A 23,153-nucleotide genomic window follows, 5' to 3' on the forward strand; every position below is an offset into this window, starting at 1 on the left:
ATGCAAAGTTCAGGCTGATTGCAGAGAGCATCTGTCAAAGATGTTTGATTTGCCAGCAATTCAATACTGGAAAGAAAACAGTGGTGAGTCTAGGAACAATAGGCAGAGAAGGAGGTCCTTTTACCAGAATGCAAATCGATTTCATTGAAATGCCTCAAGTGAATAGATTGAGGTATGTTCTAGTGGTAGTCTGTTTGTTCTCAAGGTGGGTTGAAGCCTATCCGACTAGGAGAAATGATGGAATAACAGTGGCCAAGTTGCTGTTGAGAGAGTTGATTCCTAGGTACGGGTTCCCAGTGACAATTGAGTCAGACAGAGGGGGACACTTCTACAATAAGCTCATGAGTTTAATTTGTGAAGCATTGAGCATACAGCAGAAGCTACATTGTGCATACAGACCAGAGGCTTCTGGTGTAGTTGAGCAAATGAACGGCACAATCAAAAACAGGATTGGTAAGATGTGTTTAGCCACTGGAATGAAATGGCCTGATGTCTTGCCTCTAGTGCTAATGACTATTTGATCTACTCCAGACAGAACTACAGGGTTGAGTCCACATGAAATATTGATGGGACGTGCAATGAGACATGCATTTGTGCCTGTCAACAAGTTGATGACAATAACTGATGACATGATTTTGGATTACTGTAAAGGCCTGGCTGACGCAGTTCATTCTGTGTTTCACCAGGTTGGAGAAGACGCCACTACATTTGAAAAGAAGCAAGCCCATGATCTGAATCCAGGGGACTGGGTGAGAATAAAAGTGCACAGAAGAAGGAATTGCTTGGTTCCAAGGTGGGGAAGGCCAAGACAAGTAATTCTGACTACGACAACTGCTGTGAAGTGTGCTGGTGTGAAGAACTGGGTTCATGCAAGTCATACTCTGAGAGTTCCAAATCCAAAGGATGGGACTGGGAAAGAGTATTTTGAAGAGTCAGATTCCAGTGATGATGCAGACGCTGAAACAGTGAGAAGAAAAAAGAATCCTGAAAGGGGTGAAGGAGAGTGGAAAGAGAGTCAGGTGATTCGTTTTTCTTACCGAGAGAGGCTTCAAGAGAAACATTGAGAGCCTCAGAGGAGAGTTTGGATTCTGTAAGAGTGCCTGAAGTTCCAACAAGCAGTGGAGAAAATAAAGGGGGAAAGATGAAAGAAAAGAGCAATTCCACAGAGACTACACCTGAGTCAGATGAAGAGATTGAGGATCCACCTGAGATTACTTCTGAAGAAGTAGGGTCAGAAGAAGATAGAGAGGGACAGATTGCGGAAGACCCCCGAGGAGGTGTAGGGAACATTCCTGATAAGCTAGGTGAAGGGACAAGTAGACAGCAAGAAGATTGCCTGTCGGAGACCCGAGGAGGGACAGTAGTAGGGAAATCTCAATCGGTGGAAAAGAAGACTGCGGAGCAAAAGAGAATTGTTGATGAACAAGAGGCAAATGAGACAGAATCGGATGAGAGTGAGAATGAGAAACCAAAGGGTCGAGTTCTGAGAAAGAGAACTTGGACCGGAGAAAGAAACAATAGAGAAGTGAGACCGAAAAGGAGTGTAAAGGGAGATCTTTGGCCTAACAAGAAAAAGAGGCTGAGATATCGACTGACACAAGTGAATCCATCGAAAGCTGAACAGGTGAACGAGGTGTCGAGTCAGAATCAAGCAAAGGGTGAAAAACAAAAGGAATCAAAAGAACCAGAGGAGATCAAGAGAATCAGAAAACCCAACCAGAAGTATAGGTCACCGGAATGGACGTACGTGGCATTGCCTGAAGAAGAAGAAGAGGCAGAAAGTCAAGGAAATCCAGAGGGGACCTTACGGAGAGTGGTTGAGGAGGAGAAAGCTGTTTGAATCCTGAAAGTTATCTTGACTGACATTGGAGAAGAGTCAGATGCTCAGGATATTGAAGATCTGATACAATTTGATGTTGCTGAAGAAGAAGTGAAAAGTGATGAAAATCCATATTGAGTGAATTAAAGGAGTCACTTGGAGAAGAGTGGAGAAGAAGAAGTCTAAAAATTAACAGATTGAAATAATCTAGTGTTCTAGAGATTCAGTAGTGGAGTAGTAGAGGCTAAGTCAAGAGACACAGTCAAAGTAGTAAAATGGCTAACACAGAAAATAATAAAAGTAGATGTACCTTTCTGAAAAGATGGTGCAAAATGTGCTGCTGCTGTACGGGACTATTGATGCTATTACGGAGTGTACTTGCTTTATTGGTTACTTTTAGAGTTACAATAGACACTTTTGGAATACATACTGAGAATATGACTAATGTAGAGAAGAGTTCACAGAAAATAGCTCCGACTAGAATTAGTAATATATACATACATAAGGATAGATCAATTAATGATTTTTCTAGCAATGTTTTTTCAAAATTGTTGTATGAATACGTAAAGACAATGGAAGTAAGGGATTGCTATGTTTGTATGCAATTGCCTGCATCCGTTTCGGAGGGAGTTACTTATCATCATCTTCCGGCTACGTATGGAATTTCATGTAGTGTGTTAAGTAGTATTTTTTATCTATTAGGGAAAATAGATTATGAGATGTCTAATAAAGATAAAGTTTTTGGGCAATTGCCTATGAATAAGAAACTGAATCCAGCTAGGGAAGCTAACATTTTTGGTGAGATTTTTATTGAGACAGAAGAATTAACATTAGATTACATTTTTAGAAACAATTTAACTTGTAGTTTGAAGGAAGAAGAAAAGGCTTTCTTAGACATGGTAGAGAAAAGGAGAATGAGCATGCATGAAAAGGCAGGAGGATATGAAATGAGTGAGACAATATGGGACATTGAGATGGGAAAAGAGTTGAAAAATGGGGCCAGTCCAACTTTGGCTTTAGATGCACCACAGAAGGGTAAACTATGCATTACCAGAAGGAAATCCCAATATGATAATTATTTCGTTGGGACTAGTGAGTGTCATGATACATACTTTATTGCAACAGGATGGGGATTTAAAGGTGGAGAAGATCCAGTTTTCCCGGGAGTGTATTATATTTGTGGGAATAAGGCTTATTACAGGTTGCCTGACCATTGGTATGGCACATGTTATGTTGGCCTGGTCTTTCCAAAGATTTTTCATATGGATAGAATAGAAGAGGCAGAACAAATTAATCTACTAACACGCTTTAAGAGAGAAACTTGGTCAGAAATTGTAGGAGATATTTTTGGAGCTTTGATTCCAGCAGTGGGAATTTCATTAAATGCATATGGAATTCGGAAGCTGTCAACAGTGGTGGATCGCTTATCGACAAGCACCGCTGGAGGGTTTCTATTGGTAAATACAGAGATGGTTGCCTTACGCGCTATGTCTATGCAAAATCGACTTGCCCTTGATATTCTATTGGCCAAAGAGGGTGGAGTCTGTGGAATGCTGAAAGTTCAACATTGTTGCACTTACATTCCTGATGAAAGCAGAGATCTAAAGGTCTATATCAAAAATATTACTGATTTGCATGAAGAATTAGTACCACTGGAAGCTGAAAGTATCTGGACTAAAATGGCTAATAAGATGATTGCTGTTAAGAACTTTATTGCTAAGATAGGTAGTACTATTTTTGGTAAGATATTGTTTCAATTGACATGTGTGATTGTTGTTTTAATGATTTTTAGATTAGGGTGTTTGTGCTGTAGATATAGAAGGAATAAAAAGAAAATAGTAAAAGAAAATGTTGAAAAGAGACAAAAGAGGTCAAAAAGAGACCCACAAGAAATTGAATTAGAAGAATTTAGAGAGAGCATGTACTTAGAGACAAAAAGAGATGATGAAAGAGAAACTGGAGTGTAGTATAAATGCAAAAAGACATTTTGAATTTCTCCTAAGAAAAGGGGTTTACATTTTTGGGTTGGATTTTTGTGGTGATAATATATCACCAAAGGGGGCATTGCTGGAGCAGGGTTTTCTGTTTAAACCCGAACATCAGCTTATATTCTTGTATGTCTTAATTAAAATTACTAAAGAATAATTACTAGATATTAATTTTGTCGAGTGTTCTAACTAATCAACTTTACTAATGAAAGAATTACACGTGGGAATGCAATTGCATGGCTTGATTAATAAGTGAACTAAGTTGGTGAGCAAATTAATTAAATAAGTGTGGCAAAAGTGCTATTTGTTATGTGTTTGCGCTTTAAAATAATATGCTTTAACGCTTCTTTATGTCGCAAATGGCTAGATAAATACATACACATAAGGGTATTAGTGGGAATTAACACTGTATAATCAATACGATGTAGTAACGTTGTTTTGTGTTTCTTTTAATTAAGATTGTCCATTTTGGCCTATTGGAAAATGGCCGACATTTACAGCCTGCGTTTGAGTAGATGAAATATGAAGAGAGGCCTTGCTGAATATGGTTGAACATGACCTCGGCCTCTGTCTGAGCTAAAAGTTTCCGAAAGGACAGCACAGCAGCTCTGGACTCATCGCTAGATATCCTTGGAAGAGAACAATTGTCACAATGAACATTTTGATAAACTTGCGGTGGCTTCACTATAATTCCGGAGAAGAGCATCCATGGATGTTGCAGATTTAGTTTGTGCTTCCTTCTTCCGTGTTTTTATTTTTGAGATATTCGAGAGCGGAGGTTTTTCTAAATGTTGCGAGCCAACATCCTTTCCTGCTCGCTCTGCTCAACGGACGCTTGGAGTTTGTTTGTAACTTTTAATGTGTAAGTTTTACTATAAATATTGTTAGACTAGAGAGGGTCTAAGGCCACTTCTTCTTGAACCTATGCTCGAGAGGATCGATGCTGATTGAGAGGACGGCGACTCGGGAGACTTTACTGAGAAACCTGTCCTGACCTAAAATGACATTTAGCTAGAATAGGTAACTATGAGAATAATGATTTTGCTATTGAATGACTTTTCATTTGAATTAATTTAGATAAAATAACCTTTGTTTAAATTTCAGTGTCGGGTGGTTATTTCTTTGTCATTTATTGAGATCTCAAATGTGTTCTTATTGTTTAAATCATGACTCGAGACAAATCAATTAGGTTGCATTGATCTCAGATTAGATGCAGATTGATTTAGGAGTTCTCTCGTATATTCAGTGTGGATAGAGTAATAGAATGAATGTTGGTGTGATGGGCCCCAGCGTATGATGAGTGTATGTGCGTATGACTGCGGAATTACTCTGTCCGTGGAAGTAGGGAGAATTTATAAGCTCTGATCTGCAGCACCATCTCAGCATGTGCTGTATTTTTCTACCCAAGTGGCATATATTTCATGGCTTCCATAACAAATTTATGGTTTCAACATTTTCCTTCTGTCAACCAATGTGACTAAGCAACAGTGTTGTACGTGATCTGTGACACCCAACCATTCCATTGCTAAACCTTTACCTAGTCCAATTCCTATAGCATACCTTCCCATAGACTAACTCCCCACTACCATGTGAAGGTATTTGTTGGAAATAATTTGTGGTGGAGGCCATGGTCTGATGTCAGACTAGGGATCTGATTTAGACAGAGATTGGCGGATTTACTATTCTGTGACAAACGTGATAAATAAAATAATACTTGCCATTCGCTGTACTACAGTGCATCATTTATATTGTATGCATTGTCTACTGTAGTACTATGTCTGTTATCCACCACATGTGTGATGGAGTATCCCATCTGTCAGACTCTATCAGCCCCTATGTTTGGAATCTGGAATCAGTGTAAAATTGAAGAGGGAGCAGTACAAGAGCAGGGCCATTGGAATAATGATAATAGATTAATAACATACCATTACAGCTGCCAGCCAGTTCAGTCTCCATACCTGCAACATCACCGCTGCTACCTACAGTCGGTGTTCACTGCCCCCCTTAGGCAGGAACACTAGGAGCCCCTCCTCCTTGTCATCAACTGACTGCCACCTCTAATGCATTCTCTGTGAGCTGTCGCTCACCAAACACGGCCAGTAGAACCTGGCCCGAGAGGTGGCTGATGTCATAAAGGACCTAGAGGCCCTCAGAGACCTCTTTTATTTAACATGTTTTTGGGTGGGAGGGCCTGTTCTGGGAGTAGAGGTTGGGCAGGGGAGTTGTGGAACAGGGAACTTTGGGGATTTTGCTTGGGGCAGGCGTGGGTTTGTTGTGGGTAGAGAGGGTGGAAAGGGGATTGAGGAAAGGGAAATTTGGGGCGCTTTGCAGGCAGGGGTGTGGGCCTGCTGTGGATGGAGAGGGTGGGTTTCTCATTTCCAAAAATAAAGAGGCCTTTAATATTTGTCCTTGCATCGCTAGTTAGTGTTGGATTGTGATTTACAAGAGCGAGACAAGAAGCTGTCATCTAAAACTGTCACTCATTATACAGTACATCCATTCTTCCCCCTCAAATTCCCTACCTAAAGTCCCTTCCCATATATTTATTCTTCAGTAGGTTATACTTACCTCTTCCTGCAGTCCAGTCTACCCTGCTACTAGAGTAGGAACGGAAAACTGACTATAGGATATATGTATGACTTTATTGCTCGATAAGGGTTTGCAGCCCCCAGCCACCTATCAGTGAAACTTGTATACTAGTTAGTTACTGCCCTTGTTCTACCTTCTATCACTATTACCATTGATGTGAAGGACATCTAACATGGGCTTCAATTGGAATTCCATAGAGCATATTAACAAGCCCATTATCGCCGTTTTAGTGGCAGTTTTCTGCCGCTAAAGCGGCGATAATTTATCGCCTGGCTTGATAATATGCCCCTAAGTTCTTAACTAGTTTTTACTTTAATAAATTAGGCAATGTCTGCTACCTCTCTTAATCTTCACAAACATTATTGCAGGATTTCCCACAGAGCCTTCTTAATGTTGGTGGTAGGTGCTAACAGGGAGAACATCACAAAAACAAGGTCCCACTTATTCTGAATGATGCTTGTGAGGTGAACTTCAACTGTAGGATTATTCAGGAGGACTATCCATCACAGGCAACTAAACTGAAAGAAAAACACTGAGTTAGTGGAGAATCCGAGACCGAGACCACCATGACAAAAAACTCAAACAAACAATAACTAGCATGTAATCTGGAGAGATAGTATTTAATTTATTTAAAAAATGAAAACCAAACTTACAGAAACCTTGAGTCAGGGCTCAGGATAAGGTTACTCCATGTTGCATAGATTTTGAATGCTACACAAGGACTGATTCACAATGGTAAAGTTATACTTTTGGTGTTACTTCACTCTTGCAGTGTACGTTTACGACTAGTAACTTTCTATCAGTAACATTACAAGCAGTAAATCTGCAAGTAGTAAGTAATATTTTCAAAGGAGTTACTACTAGTTAGTTACAACTCATACAGTTAGTTACTTACTACTTGTAAAGTTACTAGTAGTACAGCTACTTAGGAAGATCCTCTAACAGTTGGCATCGCTTTCACCACATCCACCCACCAAGTGTGTGATCCATTAATGTTGTAAATTATGAAGTCACAACTCAATAGATCACATAACCTGGGGGAAGAGGGTTAGGGGTTTCATGACTGGATATGAAAGGGGGAGTTGGGGAAAAGGGAGACAAAAGCAAACACAACATTTAACAAGTTGATGAGCAGCACATCATCATCACAAAAAGGAAGACAGTTCAGGCTGCCAAATGAAAACAGTAGTAACAAAAACAATGTCTCAACAGGGGAAGTAAATAAGGGGACCAATCAATACACAATTCAATCAAAGGCAAGGAGGGACAAGAGAGACCAAGAGATTGAAAAAGAAAACAGATTTTATAATTAAATACACAGTTGGTATGTACAATTTAGAATAACCATAACAAACATATGTGCACTGACAGTGAAGTGAACAAGTGAACGACGCAGTGACATAAGTGTTAAAGTGACAACAAGGTACGGCAAAATAATTCAAATAAATTCAGGGTCGAGGAGGAATATATACAATGAATAATTCGCACATAATCTTAAAGGTCTCACAGGACCCTTTAATTAGCCGCAAATAATGCTTTGCGGCTAATTAAAGGGTCCTGTGAGACCTTTAAGATTATGTGCGAATTATTCATTGTATATATTCCTCCTCGACCCTGAATTTATTTGAATTATTTTGCCGTACCTTGTTGTCACTTTAACACTTATGTCACTGCGTCGTTCACTTGTTCACTTCACTGTCAGTGCACATATGTTTGTTATGGTTATTCTAAATTGTACATACCAACTGTGTATTTAATTATAAAATCTGTTTTCTTTTTCAATCTCTTGGTCTCTCTTGTCCCTCCTTGCCTGTGATTGAATTGTGTATTGATTGGTCCCCTTATTTACTTCCCCTGTTGAGACATTGTTTTTGTTACTACATTTACCCGGTCTCAGCTGGGTTACGGGCTTGCTCCTGTTTTTCTTGTATGCCAAATGAAAACAGTCCTACTGCCCCACAGCTCCAAGTTATCTAATTGTTATGTTACTTATAGTGAAAAAATACAAAATAGGGAGGACCCACAGAGTTCTAAAATGTGAAAGCAATATATATATTTTTTTCAAAGCAGTACAATGATATATATGCAAGTTCTGTTGTGGTCTACATAATCAAGGAAGTAGATTTCGTCCTCAAACTCAAGTGGTTCTCCCAGAAGTTCATCAGCTAACACACATGAGTCTGACCAATTGCACACATTCTCCTCCTGTGCTGTTTCAGAAACAATGTAATCTTATGGTGTGATATGTTCATTGATCTTACTCGTGATCAATCTCCCAATGTTTTGAGGTGAAAGACTGGTCCTTCTGACTTTAACAATGGCACCAGTTGCACTGAACACATGCTCCGAAGAAACACTTGCTACCTGACACGATAGATACTTTATTGCCAGGCTGCTGAGCTCTGGCCATTGTCTCATCTTCCCATACCAATAAACCCATAGGTTGGGATACAGGTAAACCTCTTTTGGATCATCCAGATAGTCTTGGAGTATTATCTGAATGTTTATTTGTGCTGCCACTTGCACGACCTCTGTTGATTATGCCTCTGCACTTGACTTAAGCCCTGCCACTTGAAACTAAGCCACTGCAGAGATTGAGTCAAAGTTTTCTGTTGCTGGTGTTATTGGTGATGATAGTGTTGGCTTTGAGACAACAGCACTGCCCTCTCTGGAGGTTGAAGGAAGCATGACAGAACTTCTGCCCAGAGCTCTACCTTCTAGCCGTCCTTCTTCCAGGTCCCTCTCTTGATCGACAATCTTGTAAAGTGAAATATCCCTTTCTGAAAAGGAATTAAAGTGACCAGTATTTTTTTGTACCATGATTCGAGTATTGTGGCATATATGTACTATTTGGAGTACACAGTCTCTCTTTGCAGACTTTAGTTAGAAGCCAAGCAAAGGATGAAGCCCTGAACCAACTCATATGCTTCTTCAATCACATTGATGAACCTTTGGGCCACCCTATCAACTGGTCCTGTAGCAGCTGCAAAAATGGGCAATTGTACTGTCCTCCTTGCTGACTTCCCATGTGAAAACCTCAGAAAAGAAGTGTCAGGCACTTGACTAGCACCCAATTGTCCACCTCCATTGTCATACTTTTCCCAGTTGCATCTCATCCTCTTTGAAGAACATAGTCGGTGATCGGTCTGCACTGGTCAAACAGATGCTGCAACATGTAGTAGATCGCGGTCCAACATGTTGGCACCTCCTCTATGAGGGCTTTAACTAGTACTCTGTTAGCATGCTGAATGATAATCAACTGGTTGCGGGCTTTAAAAGAATGACTGGAATTAGTGCAGATTCTTCAGCTGGTGGCCAGTATGTTACTGACTGTATCTTGTTTTTTGAGAAAGTCTTGCACAATCAGGTTGATGCAATAATCCAAACACGGGTCCCTGAAATATCCATCATCTGCCATAGCCTTGACTACCCCTTGAGCCCGCATTTCTGGCCAGCTGAGCTGGGCTCCCCCCTCTCCATCCTCCTCTGCTAAAAGCCTTGGAGTGACAATCAATAGTGACTTATCCATGAAGTCTCAGATTGGAACCGTAGTCTCCACCTGTTTTTTTCAGCTACGAAAAATATGGAAAATAAGCAGATTTCTCACCAGGGAAGCCCTGGTGCAGATTATCTTAGCCCTGGTCATGTCCCACATCGATTATGCTAATCCCCTATACTGCAGCCTGCCTGCATACCATACAAAGACACTGCAACTTGAGCAGAATCAGGTCGCAAGATTAATTTATTGGCAGCCCAGATGGCAACATGCTTCCACCTCATGAAGAAACTACATTGGCTCTTTGTAATCCAACGATGTTCCTTTAAAATTGGCTGTCTAATCTTCAAATCATTACATGGCGCATGCCCAGAATTCATCTCCAATATCATTCAGAGATATACACCTACCCGCAAGCTCTGTTCAGCCCACACAAATTTGCTGGTTATCCCGTATTACAAATTAAAACGGTTAGCTGGCAGCAGATTGGTGGTACTGGCCCCTGGCTTTTGGAATACTCTGTCCCCTGATATCTGATCCTGCACAGATCTCCTGAGATTCAGGAAGCTCCTCAAAACATGGCTTTTTATTCAGGCGTATGATTAACCTCAAACATGGCGGCTCATTCAGACATCTTACACTCCGTCCAGGACTCCGGTCACTCCTATAGTTGGCACCAAGAAACTAATTGGTATACACGTGCTCTATAAATAATTTTAACATAAAATAATATCGACTATATTTCTGCCATTGACAAAGGTAACAAATCCAATTCTGAGACCTCTGGGACAAAGCCATTCAAACACCTTGCTGTTAAACTCTTCTAAGAAGTTTACAGCTGTTGAGATTTCACCATGCTCAACATCACTAATGTTGCATACCGCTGAATGCCCTTAAAACTTACTTCAGTGCTGAGACCTGCAGATAGATGTTGCCTAACCCCCACAAAAGAGATCCAGTGTGCAATAATACACATGTAATAAGTTACTTGACAACAGGTCCACATGTCTGTCATTAGGTGTAGTCCGAACAGCTCTCTGCTGCATAGCTTGATCAACCAATTGCAGCACATAATTATGGAGTGCTGAAACATCAACATTGGCAAAATAGGTCCGGCTGAGAACTCTCCATTCCAGGCAGATGGCTGCTACCATTTCTAAAAATCCCACTTTTTCTACAAAAGAAAAAGTGAGAAGGTCCAGTGCTAACATTTTAGCCAGCTTCCCATTGCTTAAACATGCCATTGGGTGGTTGCATTTGTAGGGCCCCGTCTGCCTAAATATGCCTGTAATAATAGCTTGGATTTTTTTCTTTCATGGTGCCACTGACACAGGTGACTTCCGGGGAGAACTAGGAGGCGGTAGACTCAATGCAGGAATCACTGTATGCGGCAGTCTCTACATCTGAGTCTTGTATCAATTGGAGGTTGCTGCTGTGGGTGATGCTGATACACTACAGGCGACAGGGCTGCTTTGTGTAATACTGTCATCCTATTCTTAAGACCAACTTCTTCTTCTATTACAGTGAACTGAGCTGCTTCCCCTTTCCCTTCACCACCACCAGCAGCTATATTTTTAAGTTGCTCCTCATAACGGTGATGGAGCACGATTTAAAAAAAATAAAATCTGCTCGATGTAAATCACCCTAATTCATGCTTTAAATAAAATGCACACAACTACTGGGATAACACAAGAGTGTATAACATGTAAAATGTGCACAAGGCACGATAGTTTAGGATTTTTCTCAGCCAAAATAATGAGAATAATGCTAACTGAATGTTATTCTTTCTCCCTAACTGCAGAAAAGAAACAACAAAAAAAAGTATTTATTCTTCGTGAAAGTAGTATAGGGTTTTAGAAATTATTTTTGGTTTTGCTAAAAAAAATGTAGGCCTCAGAATAGTTAGAGGATGTACTTTCCTTGCTCCTGTCCTTCAAATGTTGCAAATGCTTCCTTAGAGTACAGATATATTGCCTGTTTCTAAAAATCTTATGAAATTATGAATACATTTGTAACCAGGTTCTTTTCCTCTTCCTCTCTTGGAAGTTATACAATATTTAGACTAAGAATGTTTAGAAAATAGAAGTAAAGTCACTGTCAGTAGATTCTCATAGTAACGTGAATAACCAAGAGAGAGGCTTGCTGAAGAGAGAGAATGCAACAATATTAACGAATGAAAGGAAGTAGAGTACTGTAAAGATTCCTGTGGGAAAGCGTTCATTGGCTCGTTCACAAGATTGGTGACCTGTCCTGTGTTCGTGGTATGCTGCATGCTGTGCTGATTCCTGAATCTCTTGCTGGCAAATCCTGCTGATCCTAAGAGACTTTCCTAGAGACTTTGCACATCATCGGCTGATGGTGCTGCTCTTGCTATACCATGGGGCTAACCGTGGGGTTAGCTTTATAGAACTAATTGCACGCTGTGCATTAGTATTTCATTTCGCAAGTGAACTGTTGTTTTGCTGATGTTTTCTCTCTCTCTCTCTCTCTCTCTCGCTCTCTCTCTCTCTCTCTCTCTCTCTCTCTCTCTCTCTCTCCCTTATACCTGATGTTCTGTTGTTTTATGAACGAACTGCTTTGATTATTGTGATTCTATATTGTACTTTTATGAACCAAATAATGACATTCTAATTTGTATTTTGTGCTTGACCATTCATATTATGAAATAACAAGAAAAACGAATCGAAAAGAATAGTGTTTGTCTTTATTACTGAGTTACTGAGTTATTTTTGGACATGTTTATAGTGTCCTATGTTTAACGTAGTTCTTCATTGTAGGTCCTCGTGGTGAAATAATGTTTCGTCTTTCATTATTTAGTCCCTTTTAGCTCTACTAAAGATTCATTGGAGGACCTTTGATATTGCTAACTGTGTGATAATGACTTATGGGCCTGTCATTAGAGTTACGATTCTGATTAATATATAGTGGTAGGTGTTGATAAGTAAGTTGACAAAAAATCCGCCAATGCTTCCGCTGCATCACCGGATGTCCTGATGTTTTCTCAGGTGGGGCGTTTGATCTCCAGTACCGTACTGCGCACCTGGCTTACCTCGATGAGCACTTGCGTGGCAAATGGAGCGTATTACAGTGTTATCCTCCTGCTTGCTAATCGTAAAGAATTCTCAAACTGGGGAGGATACTTTTTTTAAGTGGCAATAACTGAAGAACTGGAGATAGGTGGCTGTGTGGTTGGCCTCTTTGTAGGGCATAGTTTGACTGTGGTAATGGTGGAAGTAGGTTTCGGGAGGTGGGGTGTCTTACAAATATGGAAACTGGTGGTGGTGGAATCACATCCCTCTTAGCAGGTATAGTAAGAAGGCTCATCTCAACGTCCTCTGATTAGCCCTCTATACTGACAATCACCTGCACGTCCTTATCACTGTCCCTTTCCAAAGGTTTAAGGCTTTCATGAACTTTCCTTTTCCCTTATCTCTTGAGGCAGGTCTCGGAATCAGCCAGGATCCAAACCATGTTTCAGATCATCAGAAAAGGTGCTTGGTAAAGACGATGAAGTACCCGTTCTTTTTCTTGCTGGAGATTGTGAAGCCAATGGTTGAAGAGCAACATATTGTGTAGCAGGAATCTCAGCCTCCTGTTCTGCTCCAACTTCAGGAAAACTGTTGCTGGCTATGAATCCTGTTGTCCACTTTCTTGTGATGACTGGGTACTTTGAAGGTGGAGAAAAGTCAATTTAGACTCACTGCTCATCACTATGACTGTCGTGGCTGCATCACTGAAATACATGGGCTTAGCCTTAGGTTGGGGTGGTGACATTGATGTGGGAGTGCTGCTCCCAGACAAATTCTGTCCAAAGAAGGGTGCGTGAAGTACACCCCGTTTCCTGAAAAAGGTGGAGAGTGGCACCAATCTTCTTCTTCTCCTCACTGGCCACTTTCTTGGCAGTAACACCCTCCTTTTGGGTCATCTTCAAGTTCTTTCTTAGCTCTGGAATATGCCACTTACCTGCAAAAGCAGAGGAGTACTCAGGTGTATAGTGTCTTGTGAGTTTTATGATGTAACCCTTTTGGTAGAGCTGTGACTTAGGTTGGAACACAATGAAAGCTTGATTTAGAATGTTGAGTTTGCGGTTACATGCAGACGAATAAAGATTTATAATATGAAGGTCCATATGTGGTATAGTTATTGGTGGGTACCCAGGCTGGGGAGGACGCTACAACTGGCAACTTGATATGGTATAAGTAACACGAAGAGCAACTGTGCTCTCCCAGAGAGTTTGCCATGGTCCAAGAAAACTGCTTGTACATGCCATATGTATCACTGTCAAAGTATGGAATCAAAACTTCATGCATGTGGTTCAAACTGCAACTCCAGCAGCTGTAAAGCAGATGAAGACAACAGAAGTGTTTCAAAGAATCTACACGTCATTGGCCGAGTACCTGCTGGTCAGGTCATACATACAGGTACCGCACTGCCACGCAAGATAAAGTTATAAATTATACGGAGTGTTAATGCTGAAGGAGGATTCAACCAGGTTTACAAAATGCAGCAGCTGATAATCATAACTTGCAAAATAATGATGTGAAAAAAACCGCTGCAAGGCCGAGATCAACCAGTTCCTGAAAATGCAAATTGACATTTAGAAGGAATAAATAAATGACTTACCAACTCCAGTAAAGACTGTCATCGTACCAAAGCACTCCGAGAAGTATCCCAGGGAGAAGTGCCTGGGCTGTGCTTACAGAGCCGATACGACCTCAGTGCCAGGTGCCTCAATCAAGGCCAAACACGGGTTGTGTTTTACAGGTGTAAGACATTCTACCACAGTTTCTGATTTTGCCAGAATAGTGAAAGGCTGTTTTTTTGATGGAGACCAAGAAGAAATCTGATTTCCAGTGATCATCAAAGATGATCCAGAAGCCAGTATGTTGCAAGGTCTTAGAGACACTGAGCAAGAAACAGCATCAAGTAACACACTACTTTCAAGTTCCACACTGGTCTACAATGCTGCTGCCTTCCTTAAACCACCACCACCTTTTGAAACAGCCAAATAGCAAAATATTGGTGATAGATGGACTGCTTGGATGAAGATATTTGATTATTTTATTCATGCACTTAAAGAGATTAAAAACAAAAAGATTATCAAAGATCTAAAATGTTTTGCTGGTGATGGTGTGAAAGAAATCATAAAGAAAATGCTGCGAACTGATGAAGAAATCACATACTGTCAGATTAAAGAGACACTGACTCTCAAGTTCAATCCAACACCAAGTGTTTATTACAAAAGATACATTTTCAGTCAAGAAAGCCAAAGATTTGGGGAAACTATTGATGATTTTCAGGAGAGACGTGATACACTGTACGTTGCACTAATTTAATGATGAGGTTATAAGTCTTAGAGTTCTTGATGGATGTTTGTCAGATTCATTCAGACGACAAATGCTGAGAAAAATTATTATTCTAGCTAGAGTGTTGATGGCTGCCAGAGCTGAGGAGCCTGCTGAAAGACAAGCTATTGACCTGGAGACCGAGGTGCCCAGAGTGAATCAGTTATGAGTATAAAAAGTAAGCCAAAGCAAAAAACTGAAGGACACAAAGTGATGTCTACATGTGAAAGGAAGATATGTTTTAGATGTAGACCTTTGTTTCCACACAGAGGTAAATGCTGTGGTAAAGAGAACCATTTTGTGATGGATTGTAAAGTAAAGTAAAAAGTAAGTGCTTCACAGCACGAAGACAAAATGGCCACCAGAACATTTCAGAAGCAATGTTCAACGAACACCCACAAGGCCAAGCGGCGACATCAATTGAGGCAAATTGACACTGGCCTAGCTCACTCATCATCTAAATCAACAGTTCTTCCACCACAACACCTAGTGAAATTGAGGAAGATAGTTGTGTCATGGCGATGGTAACCTCAGAGCAACATGCACATGTTGTGCTGGCCGCATGTGAGGAAAAATGTCAGTCAATGAAAAGTCTAATTGCCAAAGCACTAAAATCAAAAAAATACTCTCCGAAAATTATATTGAAAATAAATGGTTCCTCAATACCTTTCATCATCAACAGTGGTGCATCAATGAGCATAATGCCTGAAGAGCAGTACAATGAATTATCTCCATTTCCCTGATTTACACCATCGAAAACCAAAGTGTACACATGGGCTGCATTAACACCCATAAAAAAAGTCAAGTTTTATTTGTAGCAACAAGAAAACACAAGAAAAACAGGTGCAAGTACCCTTCCATGTGCTTCAAGGTAGAGCGCCAAGTGCCTGTCCGCTTAGTTTCAGTACAGCTGCTGATATGGGACTGATATCAGTGAACTACAACATGAATGCTCAACACAACATAGTAAGTCAATTCTATTTCTTGTTTCATGGTTTAGGAAAGCTTAAGACTATGAAAGTAAAGGTGCATATTAATGAAGATGTCCGTCCTTTTGCTCAGAGACATAGACGAATTACCTTTTATTAACAAGAAGCTGTTGAAAAAGAACTTGAAAAGCTACTTAAGGATGACATTGTTGAGCGTTGCACTGGTCCGACACCATGGATTTCTCCCACAGTGGTAGCGCCCAAAAAGGACAGTGAAGGTGCTGAACTCATATGCTTTGACATGTGATAAGCAAAAACGGCAATTGAACAAGATCGACATCCAAGTCCACACCTTACTGACATGATAACGCAATTAAATGGTGAAAAGGTCTTCTCTTACCTTTAATCGAATAAAGGTTATTATTAGTTGGATCTCGAAGATTATTGCAGGTACATTACAATCTTTTCTACACATGTTGGCAGTTTCGATACAAAATACTCAGTTTTGGTGTATCCTTGGCTGCAGAACTCTTCCAATATGTAATTTGACGTGTCAAACAGCCTGTTGTGAATGCATCCAATTAAAGCGATGACATACTGATTTTCGGAGCGACATATTGATTTTCGGAGCAACACAGAAGGAGCATGATAAAGCTCTGACACAAGTATGTTATTTACTTACTGATGCAGGTTTGATTTTGAATGTGTGTTCGGCAAGACAAAGTTAAAGTTCTTTGGCCACATCCTTTCAGATATGAGTATGACACCAGATCCTTCAAAAGTACAAGCACTGTAAAAATGCTCTTCCCCATAAGATGTTTCTATGATACGTTCATTTCTTGGCATGGCCAGTCACTGTTCAAGATAAATATAAGTCTTTGCTACTATAAGTGCTCCACTTTGAGAGTTAACAAATAAAAATGCTTCATTCAAGTGATCACAAGAATGTGAGAGAAGTTTCAAGAAAATATAAACAAGCCATTGCAACTGCTGCTGAAATAGCTTATATCAATCCAAAGCTTCATACAGAGGTTGTTGTTGATGCTAGACTATTCAGGTTAGGAACTATTCTTGCACAGCACAATGGACACCCAAATGCTCAAAGGCATATTGTGATATATACCAGTAGAAGTTTGTCCTAGACAGAACATGCTTACTAACAACCTAAGAAAGAACGTTTAGCTGTGGTATTGGCTTGTGAATATTTCCATGTATTCCTGTACGGAACGCCACAAGCTATACTGACTATCTTTTGCAATCCAAAAGCCAAGGTACCTCCTCGCATTGAACGGTGGGGACTACGATTACAAGAGTACAATTATACTTTTGTGCATCATCCAGGGGAGGATCAAAATCCTGCTGACTACTTTTCCTGAGTGCCTATACAAGGTCAGGGTACTCCATTCAAGAAGGATGAAGGCTACATTAATTTCATTGTAAAATCAAATATGCCAATTGCTATATCATTAGCCACGAGCCATGATAGCTGAAAGATGTAAGTACACATCATTCATGGAACCAACACACATGACCTCTTACCAGCAATGGTGAATATCAAACATATGCAAGACTCAAAGATGAACTCTCCATTAACTCAGGAAGGAGTTATACTGTGGGGGTGGAGAATCCTGATTCCAAAGAGTATGCAACAGAAAATAATTGAAGTAGCTCTTGAAGGACGTCATGGTATTGTTGCCACAAAAAGAATTCTCCAAGACCGAATTTGGTTACCATATTTAGATGAGAGGGCTGAAGGAACTCAAGGCCTGTCATCTTTGCAACTGACTTTCTACAAATATTACTCAACATACTCCTCACATGTCGGAACTCCCTAAGCATGTATGGCAGGGAATAGCCATTGGCTTCTGAGGTCCACTCAATAATGGACATCATCTTCCATTAACAGAAGATCTCTCATCCAGAACTCACGAGTGAGTCATTGAGAGAGGCTAGATGGCATCTTTGTGACATGGGATGTTCCAGCCAGATTGAAGTCTGATAATGGCCTGCCTTTTAACAGTCTAGATTTCAAGGATTTCCTGGTGCATCTGAGCATAAAGCATCAGAAGAGTACACCTTTATGGCTCCAGGTCAACGGACTCCTTTAGCATTTTATGACTATGTTAAAGAAAGCAGTACAGCCTGCAACTTTTGAGAGGTTCAATTTAAAAACTGTATTGAATTCTACCCTATGAACCTATCTTTCAACACCTCACTTGATCACAGGCAAAAGTCCTGCAACTTTGATGTTCGGGAGAGCAATGACACCCAAGCTACCTCAATGGACCAGCAAAAGAAATGGAAATGAGAACACAGCTCATAAAAAGCACTTGGTTATCAAGCAGAAAATGCAAGCCTATGCAGACAAGAGGTGACATGTAAAGAATATCAAGTACAAGACAGGAGAACTAGTGATCGCCTGATAAATGAAAAGGAGGAAAACTAATGCTCCATATGCTAAACTTTTCCAAGTAGTGTCCACCAAGGTACCCATGGTGACTGCCTAGTGTCCTGAAAATCCTGTTAACAGAGACTCTTCTCACTTTTGACATTTGATTCATTGATCTTCTGATCGAGGTGGTGAAGGAAAGACTGAATCTGAAAACTCAGAGATACCTGTCACCTCTGAACCGTCCTTGAAAATCTATGACACTGAAGATGACAGCTTCCAGCTTTCAGTAACGAGATCTGGTTGAATAAGATTAATTGAAGAGATTTAATTGTGCATACATATATATACTTATTTGTAAAAAAAAAATTAAAAATTATTTAACAGAGAGGGAGATGTAGTGCCTTGAGAGTGCTATGGTGTAATCCTTTTGGCTCCTGACAGACTCCATAGAGATGTGAGGTAGGTATCAGAGCAGAATGTAATGAAAGCTTGTTTTAGGATGCTGGGATCATGGTTACACGCAGATGAATAAAGACGTGTAATATTAAGCTTTGTGTGTGGCGTAGTCATTGGCTGGTACCCAGGTCGTGGAGGACACTACAAGGTGGTGCCACTGCTCACCTTCTGTCTGGCAGTACTATGTGTAATGTACCTAGTTGGGACCCTAAAAGAAAACAAACAAGAAAAAAATTCAGTCAAATGTGGCATTTGCAGTTTGAATCTACAGACAATATAATTTAGTGATGTTATCACAAATACTTGATAACAATAGTGTATCTATCCATTCGAAATAAAGCATTACCATAATATTACAAAATCATATAGTTTCAAAAGGTTACTTTATTTGTCTCTAAGGCCTAAGACGTCTGTGGCAGAAAAGGGAAGCATGAGAAAATGGTATAATACTTTTTAATTATTGCTGGTGTGTGCCTATGGCCTATGAGACACCTATGACAGGCACGGGGAGCAGGGGAAAATTGAATAATCTTTAAAAATTTATTTCCGGTGTGAGGTTATAGCCTATGAGACTAGACATCTATGGAAGGAAGGGGAAGCAGTATAAAATCAAATAATTGAAAAAAAGAAATGCTAATATCTCCCTAGGAGCTATGGGAAATCCAATGGGAGGCAAGGAGGCACAGTGGGAAATGGAAAAATTCTTTAAAAAACTTCACTACAATCATCCGCAAGCACATTACTTTCATATCAGGGAAAAGAGAAAAATGAAAAAAAAAGGCATGGGCCGCTTCTACCACTGTCCCTAGAAAATGGTTTTGAAAGTGAAAGAAAAGGATTTACACACTGTCTACACAAAATGATACCCGGCCACATGTTCAGATAAGAACAACAAGCAAGAAGGCATGGACAACAAAGAACACATGAAGTCCTATGGTAAAAGCAAAGCACACAGGAAACACAAAATGGTCACCCTGCCACATGACCACCAAGGTGAAGGTATGGACTTCAAAGTACACATATAGGCCTATGGCAACAGCAAAGCATACTGGCTACACAAAATGGCCGTCCTGCCACATGGCCACCAAGGACATAGGCATGCACAACAAAGAAAACATGCAGGTCTATGGCAAAAGCACATTGACTTCACAAAATATCCAACAGCCTCATGGCAACCAAGGGCAAAGTCATGGAAAACAAATAACATATGCAGACCTATGGCAAAAGCATTCTGACTACACTGATTCTGATTCAAAGCTTTATTCAACACAAGGCCATAAAAGAATAAATATCATACATACACATTTTTAAAATAGATAAAAATATTGCAGTGTAATCTCAAACCATTCAAAATGCCATTTTCAAATTCCACCCACAATGCAAGGTGAATAAACGTAGCATTAATCAATAAAAGAGGTCACAGTCTTCCTGATTTTGAGTGATTGGCGGATATAACTCAATACTGCAGCACAACAAAATTCAAATTCTAGCAGTTGAAGATGAAACAAACAGACAGAAAAAGAACTAGAACAAAAAAAGCGCAGTCATGGACATAAAAAAAGTCATGGGCATGGAATAAAAACTACAAAAAAGACATAAAATGGGCAAGAGATTGCTTAGAACCCCATCACAAGGACAGGGAGGTAAAAAAGATTACCTCTAGCCCTGCTTAGGGTGGGCTACCAGGTAATAGAAAGATAAAATATGCTTCCCAAATTTGTAATCCAGGTAACAGTACTGTTCCTGGCCCTCAGTCTACTTCAGATCTAAAAAACAAGTGACTGAGGACAAGGAATGATGTTTTACAAACCAGGAATGGGATCGGTGGGAAGTGAAAGATGATTTTAGCAATTTCTTTGAGCTTTCATTGATTTCTTGAGGTTTGTGAAAGAACTCAGAAAGTCCTATGGTTGCGAAAGTCTTTTGAACATAAGCGAGCCAAAGGATTGCGGGTGCACGATCTAATTTAAGACAGTCTGCAAGTCTCATTTGGCCTGAATGTTGTATGGGGCGAGTGACAGATCTTTAACCATAGCAACAGCAGGGCAACCTGAACTAGATCCTCCAAAAGGGCCAATCCAACTTCCAAATGAGTAATAAAATTTGCTGTGCTCCTCGGCACGGCAGGTAACCTGCAGAGGAATTGATTTTCCATTGTATGGAGGTTGCCCACCCGAGAGTAGCCCCAGACGCCAGCCCCATAAGTCCCCTGGGAAATACACTTGCTCTTATAGAAAGACTGCTCTAAATGTCTGACAACCACATGGCCACCAAGGGTGAAGGCATGGACAACAAAGAACACGTGCAAGCCTATTGTAAAAGCAAAGCACACTGGCTAGACAAAATGGCCGCTCTGCCACATGGCCACCAAGTGTGAAGACATGGACAACAAAGAACACATGCAGGCCTACGGCAAAAGCAAAGTACACTGGCTACACAAAATTTCAGCCCTGCTACATGCAAAAGGAACAAATGATGGGCGGAAGGCTGAACCATGCAAACATTGCCCCCCAATCACAAAGATCTGGGTTTAATCCATTGTTCTTTTGCTCACCACACCACTCCAGTTTTAACCCCGCCTTATGCAAATCAGTCTTGACCCTGTTCCTCATGGGAACAGTTCAGCCGGAACTGGCAAGCCAGGTCCTCCCTGGACCGGAAACAAGCATTCTGGGACCGGTTTCGGGGCATCACCCCTCGTAAGCAAGGCTTACTTGAATCCAGTGGTGCAGTGAGCACAGGACCCACATTTGGGCATAGACTTCCCACTTAGGGCGACAAAAGCAAAAGGAACAAATAATGGATAGAATTCTGAACAATGCAAACATTCACCCCCGGGCACAAGGATCTGGGTTTAATCCATCGTTTTTTTGCTCACCACACCACCCAGTTTGGACCCTTCCATATGCAAATCAGTCTTGACCCTGTTCTTCATGGGAACAGTCCAGCCCGTACTACCAAGCCAGGTCCTCCCTGGACCTGAAACAAGCATCCTGAGAAAGGGTTCAGGGCATCACCCCTCATCAGCCAGGCTAGCTTGAATCCAGTGGTGCAGTGAGCACTGGACCCACATATGGGCATACCCTTCCCACTTAGGGCGACAAAAGCAAAAGGAACAAATGATGAACAAAATGCTGAACAATGCAAACATTAACCCCCAGTCACAAAGATCTGGGTTTAATTCATTGTTCTTTTGCTCACCACGCCACCGCAGTTTGGACCCATCCATTTGCTAATCAGTCTTGACCCTGTTTGTAGGAAGGTGGAATCTGACTGCATGGTTACCCCCACTTTTGTCCTGGTGTTTTGCTGGTTTTTGACTAGTCTGACTGGGATCAGCTAATCAGGACCCCAGTTTAGCTGCTTTCTCTCTAAATTGGTTGTGCATGTACCTTAGGTACACTCCAGATTAGATTCTGGGGTACCCTTATCAGTCCCTAGTATATGGTATCCTATGTACCCAGGGCATAGGTACCCCAGAGGCCTCTCAGGGGCTGCAGCATGTATTATGCCACCCCTGAGAGACCATTCAAACTGACACCACGGGTCTGCTACTGCAACCTGTGTAAGGTGGTGCATGCAACCCTTACTTAGATATAGGTTCACTATATCTATTCTAAATCACTGCACATATAAACCTATCAGTCACCCCTATGGTAGGCCTTATCAGTCCTGAAGGCAGGGTGCTGGGTTTTATGTGAGAGGGTACACCTGCATGAGCAGAGCCCCCCTGCAGCCTTCTGAGCCTATTTTCTGGGGTTGTTTGTGATGGGGTTGTTTGTGATGCAGCCACCCATAAATATTCAAGTGCTTTATAACCTTGCGGTAAATGCTAACTTTAAAATGACTGCTTAGAAACATGTTGTGTTTGGCGTCAAACACCTTGGAATTATACCTCCACACTAGTAACTGGTGTGGGATGTATGATTCCACCCTTCTAGAGGGACTTATGTGACACGCTGGGCTACCCTAGACAGGATTTAGTGATTTGGGGCTGGGTGGGTGCACTCTGAAAGTGCTTTGAAGTCTGCACTGGGGGCACATTTGGTGTCCCTGTGCATAGTTCAGTTCAAACCGGTTTCAGGAGCCATTTGCTCCTGCTCTGGCACAAAACTGGACAAAGGACAAGGGTGTAGCCA

Source organism: Triturus cristatus, chromosome 6 (genome assembly GCF_964204655.1).
Source record: "Triturus cristatus chromosome 6, aTriCri1.1, whole genome shotgun sequence".
NCBI lineage: Eukaryota > Metazoa > Chordata > Amphibia > Caudata > Salamandridae > Triturus > Triturus cristatus.